At 42.3% G+C, this 18,053-nt stretch overlaps 1 protein-coding gene across 2 annotated transcripts in view; it reads right to left on the reverse strand.

The window, feature by feature from the left end:
* CERKL (CERK like autophagy regulator) overlaps nt 1-18,053 on the reverse strand; it is a 214,112-nt gene that overhangs the window by 94,300 nt on the left and 101,759 nt on the right. The window lies entirely within an intron of this gene.

The raw sequence follows: 18,053 nt of genomic DNA on the forward strand, positions 1-18,053 counted from the left end.
GTGGGTCTCCCCTGTTGACAGCTGAACTGTTAAAGAAATCTGGTAATTGGAACTGTGAAAAAAAAAGCAGCTAGCACTAAAATAAAAAGAAACATTGTTTCTTTTTGTATCTTTCTGTTTCTTCATCTGTAGATCAGAGGGGTGAACAAATGTTCCTCTGTTTAACCCCTTAATAACCCTTAATTTACTCTAACCAGCCTTAATTAACTCCCTATTCTCCTCCATTTAATTATTATTTTCCTGCTTTTTTTATTTTTTTGTTCACGTCTATTTTATAAACGGTTTAAACTTTTTTTTTGTTTGGTTTGTTAGTGAATATTTATATATATATATATATATATATATATATATATATATATATATATATATATATATATATATATATATATATATATATATATTTTAATATATTTACACATTTCACATTGAAAAAGCACAAAATTAAAAACAAATATCAATTTATTCAATTTGTAAATAACTTTTCAATGCTTTGTACCATTGGTGACAGCTGAAGTGAAAACAAAATAGTTGCGGTAGGTATCGGTAATTGGTATCATCAGAGTACTAAAAAAAAAAAAGTATCGGTACTCGTACGTAAGAAAAATGGTATAGGTGCATCCCTAACCATAATGTCAACAAAGCTTTTATGAATGAATTTCAATCATAACAGCTGTGTTTCCTATAGAGTGACACTGTGATTGTCCCACAGCTATCACATGGTACCTGGGCCAATCACAACACCCTGTACCATGTGAGCTATAGGCAATTACAGATCACTAGTATTCCCAGCTGTTATGAATAAGAACCATTCATGCCAGTTCAAAATATTGCTGTTACAGTGATCATCACTGTACCAGCAATCAAAGTGTAAAAATAAATCCCTGATCAGCCCCCAGAGTAGTAAAGTGTTAGGGCCGGTTCACACAGCGGGCGATGCGAGGCGACACGACTCGCCTCGCCTCGCTCCCGCAAGTCGCCCCCGTTCTGTACAATGGAACCGTTCTGAGAGGAGCGACTCGAGTCGCTCCGACTCAGAAAAAAGGTTCCTGTACTACTTCTGGGCGACTTCGGGGGCGACTTGCATTGACTTCTATACAGAAGTCCTCTGCAAGTCGCCGCTGAGGTCGCCGCAGGTCGCGGCGAGGCAAGTCGGAGACACCTCGCCGCGCCTGCAGTGTGAACCGGCCCTTACTATGGCGACACCAAACTACTGTGATTATGCACAAAAAAAATAGTAAAACATAAATAAATGTTTAAAAAAAAAAATGTAAAACTTTTTTGGGAAAAGGACCTTATGTAATTATTTTAAACATACTGTCACCAGTCAGTATCGCTGATCACTGCCACACCAGTCATATGATAATGCTGTACTGCACTGGTGACATTATGTAAAAAAAAAAAATTTGAATAAAATATTTATTTCTTAATTTTCCAAAAAATTGTGACAACAAAATTGCAACTTAAAAAAACTCACCATGCTTCTTACTAAATACCTTATGCCGCGTACACACGATCAAACAATCCGGTGGGAAAGTCCGGGGGGGCCATGTGTGGGATCCGGCGGACTTTTTTTACCCAAAAGTCCGGCGGACTAAGAACGTAGTTTTGCACACCAATCTGTCCGCTGGACTCGCATTTCGGTGGACAGTACGGCCGTGTGTGTGCTAGTCTGCCGTCCTTTTGAAATGAACGGACTTTTCCCGCCCGGAGAAAAGTCCACTCATTTTGAGCATGGCTCCAGGTAGCCGGGGCCAGCGACGCCACTAGGCTGGTCACCTTGTACGGACTTCCCTACGCCGAAAAATTGGCGTGGGGGTCCCCCCCTAGGTCCATATCAGACCCTTATCCGAGCATGGTACCCGGCCTGCCAGGAAAGGTGATGGGGACGAGCAAGCGCCCCCCCCCCCCTCCTGAGCCGTACCAGGCCGCGTGCCTTCAACATGGGGGGTGCCTTGGGGAAGGGGGGCCGCACGGGCCCCCCCACCCCAAAGCACCTTGTCCCCATGTTGATGAGGACAAGGGCCTCTTCCCGACAACCCTGGCCGTTGGTTGTCAGGGTCTGCGGGTGGGGGGCTTATCGGAATCCATGAGCCCGCTTTAATAAGGGGGCCCCCGGATCCCGGCCCCCCACCCTATGTGAATGAGTATGGGGTACAATGTACCCCTACCCATTCACCTGTGAAAAAAAAAAAAAAAAAAAAACACAACACACAAGGGTTAAAATGGTTTATTGCACAGCTCCGTGGGTCTGCTTCCTTCTTCGGGGGTCTTCTCGCCGGACTCCTCCGCTATTCTTCTGCTCTTTTGCTAGCTCTTTTACTAGCGGAGGAGCCCAGCTTTCTTCTTCGCTGCCGCCCTATTCTTCCGACTTCCGAGGTAGCTCGTTCTGAAAGTCCGGTGGACAGTCCGGCGGAAAGTCCACCAGACTAAGTCTGCCGGATAGTCTGCTACGTGTGTACGCGGCATTAGACTATCTACTTTCCAAAAAGAGACCATTTAGGGGGAATTTGTATTGTCCTGGCATTTTAAGGGCCTTTAAGAAATGAGGCTGGCAGTACATCAGAACTGATCAATTTTCAAATATATACTTTGTAAACGCTGTAACTTTCACCCAAACAATTAATTATACATCTACTGGGTTTTTACCAAAGAAATGTAGCAGAATAAATTTTGGCCTAAAATAAATTTTATTGGATATGTTTAATAACAGAAAGTAGAAAGTATTTTTTTTGTTTCAAAATTTTCAGTCTTTTTTTTTTTTTTATATAGCAAAAAATTATCAAATACCATAAAAAAAAAAGCTCTATTTGTGTAAAAAAAAATTATATAAATTTAATTTGCATATAGTGTTGCATGGCTGAGCCACTTAAAGTAGCGCAGTGCTGAATAGCAAAAAATGGCATGATCATTTCTTTCAAAACATTTCTTACAATTGACATATTTTCCTGGTTTCCATGGGTACATACACAAAACTTCTAAGTTGAGGTCTGGCTTTCATATTTGCCATAGGTAGGATTTTTAGAGCTTAAGCAGGAGGGGGAAAAAATGATGTGCAGCTACCAACACCATCATCGTTAACCTTTTTTTTTTTAGCAGCAGAAAGCCTTTTTTTTTTTTTATCTTTTTCACACCCACTCATCCCTCTCACAAAACACTTCCTTCTCGGGCTTAGAAGTAGGTGCTGGTCACAGACTGCAGGTTCTATTTTTAAGGTGTGCCCACACATGGCCAGAATCACTGTACAACCTGTTTTGATGAAAGCACTGCATACTGTTAAGAGGCAGTTTCTCATAGCGGCCATTGGGAACAGTCTGCATTAGCAAACAGCTTCTGTCAGTGCTGCGGCTCCAAAGGGACAATCATACAAGATTAACAGATCTACAGCCTGATCTGTTCAGGGAAGTGCACTGCATTTTATTGAGACACAACCTTTTAAAAAAAAAAAAGCAACTTCCACATATAATAGTAGACCCTACTTTTTCACATTGCCGCCCTTCAGGAATAACATGAGCAACCATGTGGCCGACTTTACTGTTCTAGAACCTGAATTTGTTGCACAGGGTAGTGGAGGGGAAGAGAGACATTTAAGAGTAAATATGTCCTATAATAAATGTGAGGCACTATTGCTGAAACCTTTGTGAAAATGCATGTTGTCTGGTAGTTAAATTGATCTTAAAGCTGGCCATACACCTATAGATTATTTGCAGATTTTCTATGGTTAGATCAGCCATTCTCAACCAGGGTTCCTCCAAAGGTTGCTAGAGCTTGAGCTGTGGCTGGTTGACCTCCTATCTTAGGGTGCCTGAATTCCCCCCTTTTTTAGTGCCTGAATAGTTCTGGGGTCAATGCCACTTGGTAGAGCTAGTTGCATGAGGCCAACAATCTTTTAAGCCATCTGTAGGGATTGCATTTTGACCACCACTGTATGGGCTGCCTCATTCCACATGACCACAAATTTAAGGGGCATTTTTTTTACTGACCACCAATGAATTGGTTTTAGTAAGGGTTCCTCAATACTAGAAAATGATTTCAAGGGTTCCTCTGGGGTAAAAAGGTTGAGAAAGACTGGGTTAGATGAAAAAAGTAGGAGATTCCTCCATCCACACAGTTTAGCGAACATGGAGAAATCCGTTGCACTTTTTCCATCTAACCATAGGAAATCTGCAGATAATCTATAGGTGTATGGCCAGCTTTAGGTTTCAATACTTTCCACTCAAGATTCACACATTTTTATTTAGAGAATGTGTGAATCTTTGGTACAGTTCTTATTTGGATTAAATGTTGCTGGCTAACCCAGAAGTGGTCTGTGGCAAGTAGAGAAGCGTAAGGATGGCAGCGCTGAAGCAAGGAGTGCGAGTAGTGCAAAAAAATAAAATAATTTTTTTCGCAACATGCAGGAAGAACAGAAAAAAAAAGGAGTTATACTTTAAAAAAAAGTCAAAGAAGTTGAGGCCTACAATATGTGACCAGGACACCAAGGACTGGGGGCATCTAAATTATTTAAAGGAATTAACCACTTGGTGTCCGCGCTATAACCGAATGACAGCTACAGCGCGGACCTGAATTTCCGGGAGGCCGTCATATGACGGCCTCCCCTTTGCACGCTCCCCACGTGCCCGCTGCAGGGTGCGGGCTGTGATCACAGAGTCACTGAGACTGGGGTGATCACAGATCAGAGTAAGGGGTCGGTCCCGGCCCCTTACCAAGTGATCAGCTTTCAGCCAATGACAGCTGATCACGTGTGTAAACAAAAGCTCAGTAATCTTTTTTTTTCTCCTCATGCTGGCAGCGTGAGGAGAAAAAAAAGCCGATCACTGGCTTATGTGCAAGGGACATCGGCCCGGAAAAGGAAGGAGGCACATCTGCCTCATCTGTGCCAATCAGTGCCACCTGCCATTGGACACCTGTCAGTGCCCAGTTATCACCAGTGCCACCTATCAATGCCCGTGAGTGCAACCTATCAATGCCCACCAGTGGTGCCTCATCAGTGCCACCTAGCAGTGCTGCCTATCAGTGTAACCTACCAGTGCCGATCAGTGCCCATCACTGCCACCTATCAGTACCACCTATTAGTGCTACTTCTCAGTGCCCACCAGTGCCACCTATAAATGCCCTTCAATGCCACCTCTCAGTGTCACCTCTCAGTGCATACCAGTGCCGCCTTATCGGTGCCCATCAGTGCAGCCCATAATGCCCGTCAGTGCAGCCCATAATGCCCATCAGTGCAGCCCATCATGCCCATCAGTGCAGTCTCATCAGCGTACATCAATGAAGGAGAAAAAATACTGTTTGCAAAGTTGCATAACAAAATATGAATATATATTATTTATTTATTTTAAATAGGTCTTTTACATTTTTTTAAACAAAAAATAAAAACCGCAGAGGTTATCACATGCCACCAAAAGAAAGCTCTATTTGTGGGAAAAAAATTAGAAAAATTTCATTTGGGTACAGTGTTGTATGACTGCGCAATTGTCATTCAAAGTGCGACAGAGCTGAAAGCTGAAAGTTGGTCTGGAAAGGAGGGGGGTTTAGGTGCCCAGTAAGCAAGTGGTTAAAGAGCCTTACAGGCATGTTTTGCAGCCTGATCTTTGGCTATAGTGTTAAGTTTGCCATAGATGGTTCAAATCTTGGCCGGTTTAGCAGGGACCGGTCCAAATTCGAACCATGTATAGGGAAGGCTGAATGTACCCAAGTTGATCGATTGATCAACTTGGGTACATTCAGCCTCCCCATACATGGTTCGAATTTGGACAACCAATCTGTTAGATTTTAAATGCTATTATTTCTAGTGGCTATTACAGCCTCTAGCAGTAATCACTGTGTTCTCCCGGCAGGGACAGCCCCTTCTGCCCCCCTGCTGGGAGAACACAATGGATCTCTAGGAAATACTCCCCCATCAATACAGTGATTCCCCCATCCATACTGACTGTGTTGATGGGGGAATCAAGCCATTTTCTTTCCTGCAACCCGTGCAAGAAAATCGCTACATCTATGACCAGCTTTAGTTTTGATACTTACGACAGTTGACTAGTTACTTTAAAAGTCACCTGGATGAGGTGTTCAATATATGGGCTTAGCAAATAAAACAAAATATGAAGTGCAAAATTCAGCGTTCATCACAACCAGTCAGGATTTATGTTGCATTATCTGATTTCTGTGACTACTGACTGGTTACTGTCAGTTAGTGAACTTTGCACAGTGGTCACTGTGTATTGAATTAACCAGACAGAATTCTAAAGGAGATCCATGATCAAACACAACATTGGCTTTGACAGACCAAATCACACATTTACTCTTGTCAGATATCAGCTGAGTACTAAAGCCAGTTTCAGTTATGCTCTGCAGAATGAACAGATGTCTACCTGAGAGGAAGACATCTGTCCATCAATGGCCACCTTCGATTTGGAATAACGGCATGCACATAAAATAATTTAAGGATAATGTGTAGAGAGAATTATTATTATACGATTATGGTAATAAAAAAATCCAGATTTGTAGTAGCTTAAACCCGATACCCTGCCAGCCCTTGAGCAAGTGAATTCTTGACCTGCTAATGAGCCTATGGGTATGTATAGTCTGCAACCTCTCAGTGATGAACTATTACAACAGTACCTTACTGCATGATGTAAGAGAAAGGCTGGGGTCAGAGTTCAAGCTGGAAACAGGGGGAACGGGAAAGAAAATATCCTCAGGGATTTGAAGGGAACCACCTCTCAGCAGGGATTTGATGATAGTGCTGCTGCACAGTTGGTGTGGAGATTTGATACTACAATTTTCTGGATTTGCAGACTCTATATCACTTAGGCCACAGCAGGAGCAGGTGCACAGGAAATTCGCTACTACGACCAAGCCTCGTCAACCAAAAGAAAAGAAAATGGCAACGTAATTAATTTTAACAACCCACTGTCATTTGCCCTATTAATTTTAATATATTTCGCTTTGCAAAACAACTTCAATAAAATCAGCATTAAATCCAAACAGTGGTTGTGATGTTAATTTAAGACTCTGGAGAGGTTTGGTAATTAATATTAGATATTTTAGAGGAGAGCTTCAATCTGGGGGGCAGGGACTTTTTTTTTTTTTTTTTTTTCAAAGAATTAAAAATCACATTTTTTTTTAGCACAGTTTTTTAACTTTGGCAGGGTTTCTTTTAAAGCCAAAGTGAAATGAAAGCTGCTCGTCATGTGCATATTTATTCATCAAATAATTGCAGTGTTCTGAGTGTTTTTGTTTATAAATTTCATTAAACAAATATCATGCTGGTAATCATTCTAAACAGTAAATTATTACCTACAGTGTCAGAGTAATCACGTAAATTGAAACGCCAGATGAGCTCTTGTTCATTAAGCCAACGCAATAGATGCATATAATGTTTCCGTACAAGCTCTGGGAATGTTCTAATCGGCTATACAATGTGTTCATTAAACGTTTTCTATGGAAGCGGAGAAGTTAACCCATTGTTCCAGGAGATGCTGGATCTTCATTCTATCATAATTAGTACCACTTAGAAGGATTTAAAGTGGAACTGAAGCCCAACAGTTTTCTAGTTTTAGGTAGAAGGGGTAGGTAGGGAAGGCTTAGAACCTCTGTTAGATATAAATAAAAACCTGTGTCCTATTTGGGGAGATTTACTCCCATCTTCTGCCCTGGTGACCACAGCCATCAAGAAAAAAGTAAGGGGAAATCTATAATATTAAAGTTTTCACATAATGAGTAGAGGGAAAATTGACTAAGGGAGACACAAGCTGAGATATCCCCTGACTAGGGCTGTAGATCGTTTTTTATTCTGGGGGGTTCAGCAGCAGGTACTAAGTAAAAGTATTTTTAAATAAAAAAAAATTGTGCCAAAATTATAAAGAACGGAAAAAGGAAAAACGATATGTGTTGTCCCTGGTAAGCAATCAATTCCTTAATTCTATTTTATCAGGTCCTTTAGAAAATCAAACCGGATTTCATTTTTTTCCTTCTTCCAGTTTTTTATGAACACTGCCCTCTAAGGTTGTCTACTGTCCAGTCTTATGCCGAGTACACAATTGAGCGGAATGTCCGAAAGAAAAAGTCCAACACAATCTTTTCATGGTATGTTCCAATCGTGTGTGTGCCTCATCTGAAAATTCTGATGGACCTAGAAATAGAACATGTTTTAAATATGTCCGACGGAACCAATTCTTATCAGGAAAACCGTTCGTCTGCATGCTGTTCCCACGGACCAATAACCACGCATGCTCTGAAGCAAGTACGAGACGGCAGCTAATGGCTACTGGCTATTGAACTTCCTTTTTCTACCACGTTCTTGAAGATCGGATTTTGGTGTGATCGTGTTTCGTTGGAACTCCATCGGAAAAACCATCAGAGTTTATTCCGATGGGAAAACCGGTCGTGTGTACACGGCATTAGTATCCAAACTAAATAGGTGCAAAGTGAGTGTGCTGCCTACCTACAAGGAGATGGTGCCCTTTGCACCTCCTCAGTAAGGTGACTATTATGGTGCAAAGTGCACCATGTTGTGTCAGACAGAGCACTGACTTTTTTAACTTTTAGGGCACTTTCTCACTAAGGTGTTGGGGGCAGTAGTGGTAAAGGACCGCTAGTTATAGCGGCCCTTTACCTCTGCTTAAGCGGCGCTTTGCTGCCACTAGCGGTGCGCTTTTAACACCCCCGAAGGGGTTAAAAGCTCCGCTGTCGAAGCTCTTTACAGGTGCTTCAGCAGCGCTGCCCATGCATTCCAATGGGCAGGGGCGGTGGAGGAGCAGTGTATACAACGTTCCTCAACCCCCCCAAAGATGCTGTCTGCAGGAGTTTTTTTAACTTTGTCCTGCAAGTGCACCGCTCCAGTGTGAAAGCACTCAGGTTTTACACTGGAGTGACAGGAGAGGTGCTTTACAGGAGCTTTGCAGGTGCTATTTTTAAACAAAAAAAAGGGGGGGGGGGGTGCACTGCCTACCACAGGATGGTGCACTGTAATAGCCAATCTTACTGGGAGGGTACAAAGGGCACCATCTTGTGGAAGGCAGCACACTCATTGTGTTGACATGTGCTTAATTTTCAAGTAATCACAGAATAAAAAAAACAACCAAAAAAGTATCAGCTAGGAATACACAGACTTTTCTTTAGGCTAGGTTCACATCCGAGCAGGTGCGAGAAGGTATGTAACTGCACACCTTCCTGCACTGGCAGAGGAAAAACTGCTGCTTAGGAGATACGCGGAGGTACACTAGAATGCGGGAAACTCTCAATCTACGCACATTTCATGCACCTCCTTCAAATTGCACCCACCTTGCAATCTGCAGTGGGTGTCAGTGCTATCCTAATGACACCCCAAACAAAGGTTGCAAAACACAGTGTGTTTGCCTGCACTGGATCGCATTCACAAAATGACCATGCAAACCGGTTGCATTGTGGTTCCTAAATTGGTGCATGCATGACTTTGAGGCGATTTGAGCCATTCAAAATGAATGGGCCTTGATTGCACCGCAATCAACACAGTAAGCCTGGTCTAACACTATAGTTTGCATGTGAATCGCACAGGAACTTTGCAATGTGATTCTGTGTAGTGTGATTTGACCCCATTCATTTTGATTGGGCTTAATCGCACCAAAGAAGTGCAGGCACCTTTTTTTGACCAACCATGCTATCTGGTTCAGACAAACACTGTGTTGCGACCTTCTTTTGGGGAGTTGTTAACTTTGAATTGACACCTGCAGCAGATCAAAAACACAGTGTGATTGCAATGCGTTTCCTGCACCACATATGTATGAACCAGTGGTAAAACAGGGCTAAGGCATACCACTGAGGGCAGCAGAAAGTCCAGCCTGGCTCTGGCATTGGCAAACATGTTGTGGTGCCAACTACTGAATCAGTAAGCCGGTGAGCACAACAAGCTTGCCAGTGCATGGCTGGGCTGTCAGTAAAACAAGCAATAGAAAACTCGGCTTAGCCTCAGTCAACTGTCAGTAACGCTAAGCAATGCAAAATTTAGCCCATCCAGTCTCAATCACATACTTTGCCAGTTGCCACACAGAATCACAGACAGTCTCTCACTGGCTCACAATTACCTAGTATGAACAACAGAATACCAGCAGCAGCACAGCAGTCTGAGCAGTGGTAAGTCTGAGGACAATCTCTGAGACTCTCTGATACTACGCCAGAAGAGAAAGTGACATACCTGGACAGGACAGCAGCATCCATGTGGGGGGCTGGCAGCTACACCGCATTGTACAAGCACTCTGCACTCCAGGGCCCAGGCAAAGCTCCTCTCCCAAGCCCAAGGTGGGAGTGGCACTGCAATGGGCAGGACTACATGCACCCCCGGCTCACACTGTGCTCAGTGTGCTGCCTGGTGATAGATCTGTCAGCCTTCAGCACGAGCCCGATAGACCGGCCTGGCCGTGTACCACAACATGCATGCGGGTATGCCTAATGATCTATTACACTTGCTGCAGTGGCATTATTACACTCTGTGTGCCACTGACTGTAGTGCTGCCTGTCGCCGGTGCCATGTGCAGCTGTTTGAACACCCCTGACCCTCCCCCTTACCTACGCCCCTGCCCTGACTTTGTGAAAATTGCCTCCAACTTCCCTCTGGTGTCTCCAGGACAGAAAGTGAGGGAAAAACACAGGAATTAGGAACCTGATAGAGCTTCTAACCATTTCCATTCCATTAAAAAAATGGCTGGAGTGTCACATTAAGCTTGCTAGCTCATAAGGTTATTGCAAAATCGCATGTTTCCTTGAGAGCCTGGTAGAGTTTCTAACCATTTTTTATTCTATGAAAAAAAAATGGCCAAAGTTTCACTTTACGCTTGCTAGCTCATAAGGTTCATTGCAAGATATCATGGTTACTTACCTAAATACTAACCTCTGAAGTGCTTAGCATGTACCCCATGCTCTGCCGCCTTTATGAATACCTTTTAAGTGCAGGACTATTTATGATAAACATGTGAAAATGTGGAATAGACTCCCTCAGAAGCTGGTTCTGGCCATCTCAGTACCGTATTGCCGGCGTATAAGGCGACTGGGCGTATAAGACGACCCCCTATTTTTCAAGTGAAAACATAGGTTTTGGGCTATACTTGCCGTATAAGACTACCCCCGTTCTGAGGCAACACCAGTTAAAAAAAACATTAGAACCATTAAAAAACACAAAGCTAGAATGCCAACTACTCATCCGCCATGCTGTGATATGTCAAAGTAAATCAAACAATAATAACACAAACAGAGATCTATTGAATGCCACAACTCTGGAAAGTAGAATTTTTCACTAACCAAACCTATACCACTTTTGGGTTACATTCTATGGGAATTGTCCACCAAAATGCATTTAATAACCCCCCTGTCATATGTCCCAGATTTACCTGTCCCTCTTGGGTGCCTGGGACCTCAAAGGCAAATAGCAGGATGTATAGTAGTAGGAGATCAGTGAATGGATTTACCCAGGGAAGTATGGTGAGCGGTGTATTATTTTAATGAATACAGCGCCTGCTTGGATTGGCAGAGGCTGTAGCATCATCAGCCCTTGCGCCTCTCTTTTTCTCTCTCTCTTTCTCAAAGCCAATCTGAGCAGGCTACTCTATGTAGCCTGCTCGGATTGGCAGAGGTTGTTACTCCAATCCAAGCAGGCTCTGTATTCATTAATAGAATACATTGCTCGCCGGGATTGGCTCAATGGCGTATACTGTTTGTAGCTGAAGCCACATACAGTATTAGCAGACATTTGGGGGCTGACATCCATCGTGCAGTATTGTATACCTGTATACCCGGCATATAAGATGACCCCCGATTTTTGGGCATTTTTTTTTAAGTGTAAAAGGTAGTCTTATACGTCAGAAAATACAGTAGCTTGCTTTAAAAAAGGCCTTGATTCTTTCCTACAGTAAATGTATATAATATAACTGAATACTAAAGTTGATCCAGGGAATATCCGATTGCCTCTTGGGGAATTCTTGAAAGAATATGTTTCTAATGCTGTATAAAAGTGGTTCCTGCTTTGCTGGGGTTTTTTGCCTTCCTCTGAATCAACTGCGGGTATAGGATGGTGTATATAGCAGGGCTCAAAATTTCAAGTCCTGAGCTACTAGCCAGGCCCTTAGAGTTACTCACCACCAGTTGTTCCACCCAATTTCTACTATGCCCCTTTCCTTAATTCTGCTCTCGCAAATTATCTCATGAAATTACACTGTTATATGTTCATCAGTGCAGACTTATCAGTGTTCATGAGTGCATCCTATTAGTACCCATCAGTGCAGCATATCAGTGCCCCCTTATCAGTGCAGCCCCATCAGTGCAGCTTATCAGTGCTGCATCAGTGCCCATCAATGCAGCCTATCAGTGCCGATTAATGCAGCCTATCAGTGCCCATTAATGCAGCCTATCAATGCCCATCAGTGCAGCCTCATCAGTGTCCATCACTGCAGCCTCCTCAATGCTTATCAGTGCGCATCAATGCAGCCTATCAGTGCCCATTAGTGCAGCCTCAATGGTGCCCATCAATGCAGTCTATAAGTGCCTGTCAGTACAGCCTTTCAGTGCCCATACGTGCAGCCTCATCAGTGCCCATCAATGCAGCAGGAGGATTGCCAGCCGAATCACACAGAGCAGGAATCTCCCACTGTGACACAGCTTGGAGACAAAATGCCAGCCGCTGTCAAACAAAGTTCCATCTCCTGGACTGGTATTGGACCAGTGTGCAGTCCATCATAGGAGTCGGTCCAGGAGGCAGAACTTTGTTTGACAGCAGCCAGCGCTTCATATACAAGCTGTGTCAGAGTGGGAAATCCTTGCTGTGTGATCCTGCCGGCTCTCCTCCTGACAGTTTCCTGGCTGATTGCTTCTGGCAATTGCTCCCCAGGCCGCTCTGATGCACTGTAAAAAAGGCTGCACCACTTTTGCCAGAAGCAATCAGCCAGGAAACTGTCGGCCCAGTCCGCCCCTGCTCCACACTCAGCTAATTTCAAGTCGCTAAATGCGAGCAGGCAAGTGGAAATTTTGAGGGTTGGTATATAAGATTGTATGATTTTTTTATGATTTTTCTTTTTCTTTTTATTGGTTGATCTAGATAGACTTGATAGCAAAAGCCATTGTATTATTATTAGAAGACCAAATAATTATGTGAAAAGATGTATGATTTCCCTTTATTCCATAATGTGGGGGGAGACAATTGACTTTTAAGTGATGCTTAGTTAGACTTTAAGTTATACATTTGCTTTTGGACCAGTAAAGAATTATACAATATTATGAAATATGTCCATGCAAATAACAGTAGCCTTCCACTTTATAGCTACCTGGAGATAAGTAGAGTAACATATATGGTGTCACTCAAAAATCATAATTCAAAAGTCAAATACCATTGGATGTTGGGACTCATACACTGCACATTATTATGTAAATGCATTGTATCCAGTTAACTATTTTGGTAATAAATAGTATGTAAAATCACATTATAACAAATATGACAATATTCTGTCAGTGTATGCAGTGATTGTAGAATGGCTTATATTATTCCTCAGACAATCCGGAAGTTTAGCTGAGGTTCCAAATGCACCAATAGGAGCTGGCTTTACTAAATGAGTCGGCACACTCTAGGTGCATAGAACAGTAAATGGGTGTGAGGGATAGGTTAAGGAAGGGTAAAGAATGAAGAGAAACACTTATCCAGGCAATACCACAGTACACACCTGCAGTGTAATCTAGGTGAGCATTGAGGACACACAAGTGTTGCAAGTTCTAGAATATTCCACGTTGTGCCAATAACACTACGTTTTACGGAGCTGCTACACCTTACATTTCATGAATGCAGTCAAGCTTTCTATTTCATTGATTTTATTTACCACAGCATTCCATTTAAACGGTCGCCATTTTAAAAGTAACTGCTAATGAAATAAAATACAAAGCCCCACTTAGTTTAATAAAATCAGTATAAATAAGTTCAGCTGAGGTTCAAAATACCGAAAATTTTTCATATTTTAAATAGTCAAAACTGTTAACTACCAGATTTTTAAGCCTGACCAAGATGTAATTTAATGCCTGTGTTGAAAAATATTAGCTACACATGAATAGCTGACCCTAAAACATCTCAACCACACACTTTTGAACCATTATTTTTTTTGTCAACAAACACATCCACTCTAACCAAAAAAAGCATAAAGGGTAAATGGAAAGCAATGTCTTCACCTAGACCATTACTTAAAGAAGTAGTTACGGCATATATAACAGTGATTCCAAAACTGGGAAGGACCCTATGCATTGTCCAAATTATAGGCCAATATCACTCTTAAATACTGATTCAAAAATATTTTCCAAACTCCTGGCCTCCAGACTGCAAGAATTATATCCCCTCACTAATCCAGCCTGATTAGACCAGTTTTGTTCCTGGTCGAGAGGCACTAGACAATACAATCCGGGCCCTCCATGTCCTGCACTGGGTAAGAGCTAGCCTAGTGACTTCATCCTGTCTGGTATTCAAGGATGCTGAGAAAGCATATGACAGATTGGTTTGGAAGTTCCTGGAGGAAACATTACAGAGTTTGGGTTTTTGGCAACCGAATATTAGGATGGATTCTCTCCTTATACCACAATCCATAAGTAAGGGTGAAGGTTAATGGGGTCAAGTCGTAGCCTTTTTATTTTCCATAATTGCACCAGGTGGGGTTATCCATTATCTCCCTTTATCTCCCTTACAGTTCAACCTGGTTTTAGAATCCCTTCTCAGGAACATTTGGCAACATCCAGACATGGACCCCACGTTCTGTCAAGCTGGACTTCTCCTATCACCCACATTGCAAATCTGCAAAAGCCTTAACTCTGATAGTGTCCTGGCACCAGCAACCAACCTCTCTGCTGACATTTTTAGGGGGGTTCCCATGGTTCGAACCAGGAGAGGATGTTATTCTCTTTAAATCTAGGGGAAAAGATGGTAATATTACCTGTAGTAAATTTGCTTCCGAGGGAAGCTTCTCCCCCTAACTTCCTTAAGACAACATACACTATAGGGCAAATCCCTATATCATTGGTTACAGACAGTTAGCGGACGTTTGTCACAATTTATCCCCTAAATTGAGAGTAGTAGAGACTGTGACCATTGAATCCATGTGCATAACAAAGGGGGAAACGCAACATATACTTTCTCAGATGTACATACTTCTGCTTTATTAACACTCAGGAAAAGTCCCATATTATATGCGAGAATGGGAAAGGGAGTTGGGAGTTACATTCTCACCTGCTCAATTACAAAAAATAATTAAACGCTCCCATGTCTCGTCAAAAACACAGGATTTGTGTTATAAAATGTACATCACGCTGGTATAAAACCCCTGTTTATTTAGCTAGAATCTTCCTAGGAGTATCCCCTAATTGCTTGAGAGGTTGTGTGAAAGAAGGCACATTCCTGCATTTGTGGGACTTATGGAAAGAGGTCTCACCATGGATAAAGCTCCCTCAAGTGCATTAAACATGCCCTCTTCCCTACTTTTTCCATGATGTACTTTCATCTACTAAATCAGTTTCTCAACCTTTTTCAGTCAAGACACCCTTTAAAAATGATGGACAGTCTCAAGGCACCCCATTCTAAAATGTAAAAAATATTCTAATAGGTTTACATAATGCAGCAACATCCACACAAATAGGACACCCAATGTTAGAGGTAATTTATTCTTCCAAAGCAAACACGCTTTTGCAAACTCATGCAGACTAGTATTCAAATTTTTCTCTTCTCCCTCAGTTTTTCTCCATCATTAAGCTAATTTGACCCCAACGCTGATGGAGAGGGGCAAGGGAGGGTCAAACAAGGATGCTATGCAGGCAATTGAAATCCTCTATATCAACTGATGATGCCATTTGTCGTTAGCATGCTGGCAGCTAGAAGGTTTTAAAGGTGCACAATAAAAACCTGTGGCTTTGTGTCACTAAAAGCAGGCTTCATCCACTCACTGGCTTGTATACAATTTTTGTGCAATTTTTAGGCATTTTGCAAAGGCACCACTGAAGAAACCTCAAGGCATCCTGGTTGAAAAAGGCTGTACCAAATCATACAAGACTAGTTTTACCCCTCACCTGCTGAATGTAGCAAAGAGCCTTATTCCAAGGTTTTGGAAGAAAGACATGTGCACTTCCATTCTTGATTGGAAGGTGGAAGTGGATAAGATAAAGGAGAAAGAATGGTAGGTGTTAACATTCCATGATAAGCAAGACACATTTTGGGATATTTGGTCTGGATGGATGTTCAATTGAGATCATAGACCATGTTTATTTCTCCTTCCATGAATTTTCAAAGCCTGGTTACTTCCTGGTAGCTATGTAAATATGTCACTTACAGGATATGGATATGACACTTATATGCTGGGACTTTTTGCATGAAGTTTTTCTTCATGTCCTCATTGCCAGAGGAATCTGTTAAAACCTTGGGATAGTGTTATTCATGCAAGTTCATTGTGAACCCCAATACATACCTGACTTATGTGCTCTACGTTTGGTATCAGTTTCTGTTATCTGCATATGGTTTATATTCTTTCAGGTATAATTTTCTTCTTCTCTTTAGTATTTTTTTAATGTCTTTTGTTCTTATATCTATATGTGACATTGTAACAATGTGTCAGTGGGGTCTCTTGGAGTCTTTCATAGATAGTTACGCAGTTGGGAAGGTTGAATAAAGAAACCATTTCATCCAGTTCAACCTGTGTGTGTGTGGGTGTGTGCGTTTATGTCAATATAAATTTCCATATTCCTGAATATTGCATTTGCTAAGATGCCCCTCTATGAGTTTTTTAAGCCATCGGATCTTCCGGCTGACAGCACCGATTGTGGAAGCGAGTTCCACATCCTTACAGCTCTCCCCTATGGAGCTTAAGTGTAAATCACTACTTCTCCAATTTCATTGAGGGGCCATGTGTCTTTTTAAGCTCCCTGAAACTGAATAGTTTTTTTCCCCTATGCTAGAATCACCATTGAGGTGTTTGTATATCACTATCATATCTTCTCTCAAACGTCTCTTCTCCAGGGAGAATAAGTTTAATGTTTGTAGCCGTTCCTCATAACTGAGGTACTCCAGTCCCCTTATTAGCTTTGTTGCCTTTCTCTGGACTCCCTCCAGTTCCAGCAAATCCTTCCTGAGGACTGGCGACCAGTAATGGACAGCATACTCAAGATGCAGCTGGACCAGAGTTTTGTAAAGTGGTAGAATTAGAGTTTTATTTCTTGAGTAAATACCTTTTTTTAATGTATGCTAACAGTCTGCTTGTTTTGCTTGCTTCAGCTTGGCATTGCATGCCATTGCTGAGGCTGTGATCTACCAGAACCCCCAGATCCTTTTCCATCCTGGATTCCCCCAAAGTCCCCCCCCCCCCCCCAGCGAGTACCTTGCACTCATATTTTTAGCCCTAAATGCATTACTATAACTTTTTTCAACATAAAACCAAATCTTTCATGTACTGTAGTTGCCCACTTTATTTTATTGAGGTCTTCCTGTAAAGTTTCTATATCCTCTAGTGGATATAGAACAGGATGGTAGGGGCAGAAGGTCCTGAAGATCTGGGAGGGCGAACCGAGAGTCCGCAAGGTGTATGACAAGGTTTGAGCAAGTCAGTTCAGTGTGTTAAAAATCACCAAAATGCCTTCCCTCTCAATATTATACGGGAGGTGAGTAAAGAGCTTTAGAGGTGGAAATGTGTATAATCAGTTTGAACTGATCCTGCAGAGTCACTAGGGCATCCACCAAGAAAGCAAGAGGATCCTTGGTCCTGGTAACAAATTTTCCAGTTTGTTGCTTAACTTGTCGGCCAAGAGGTTACTTCCAGCACTCTCCACCTGCAACAGAGAGCCCAAAGCATTTCTGCTTCCCAATTTTCCTTGCATGTGATGTGCTCAGTGGTTAGCCTTGAAATTGGAAGCTCTGCCCAAGCCATTATCAGATTTAGATCCACTTCTCTTTGAGATGAGCAACTTCTAGGGCCTCCTAGATAATTGATGTAAGCCACTACTGTGGCATTGTCCTACTGAACCCTAGTCAGGTGACTCTGCAGCAGAGTGGTCCAGCATTGAAAATGCAACCATACTGCCCT

The sequence above is a fragment of the Lithobates pipiens genome, unplaced genomic scaffold (assembly GCF_037356315.1).
Source record: "Lithobates pipiens isolate NorthernLeopardFrog02 unplaced genomic scaffold, aLitPip1_a1.2 Scaffold_22, whole genome shotgun sequence".
In the NCBI taxonomy this organism is placed as follows: domain Eukaryota; kingdom Metazoa; phylum Chordata; class Amphibia; order Anura; family Ranidae; genus Lithobates; species Lithobates pipiens.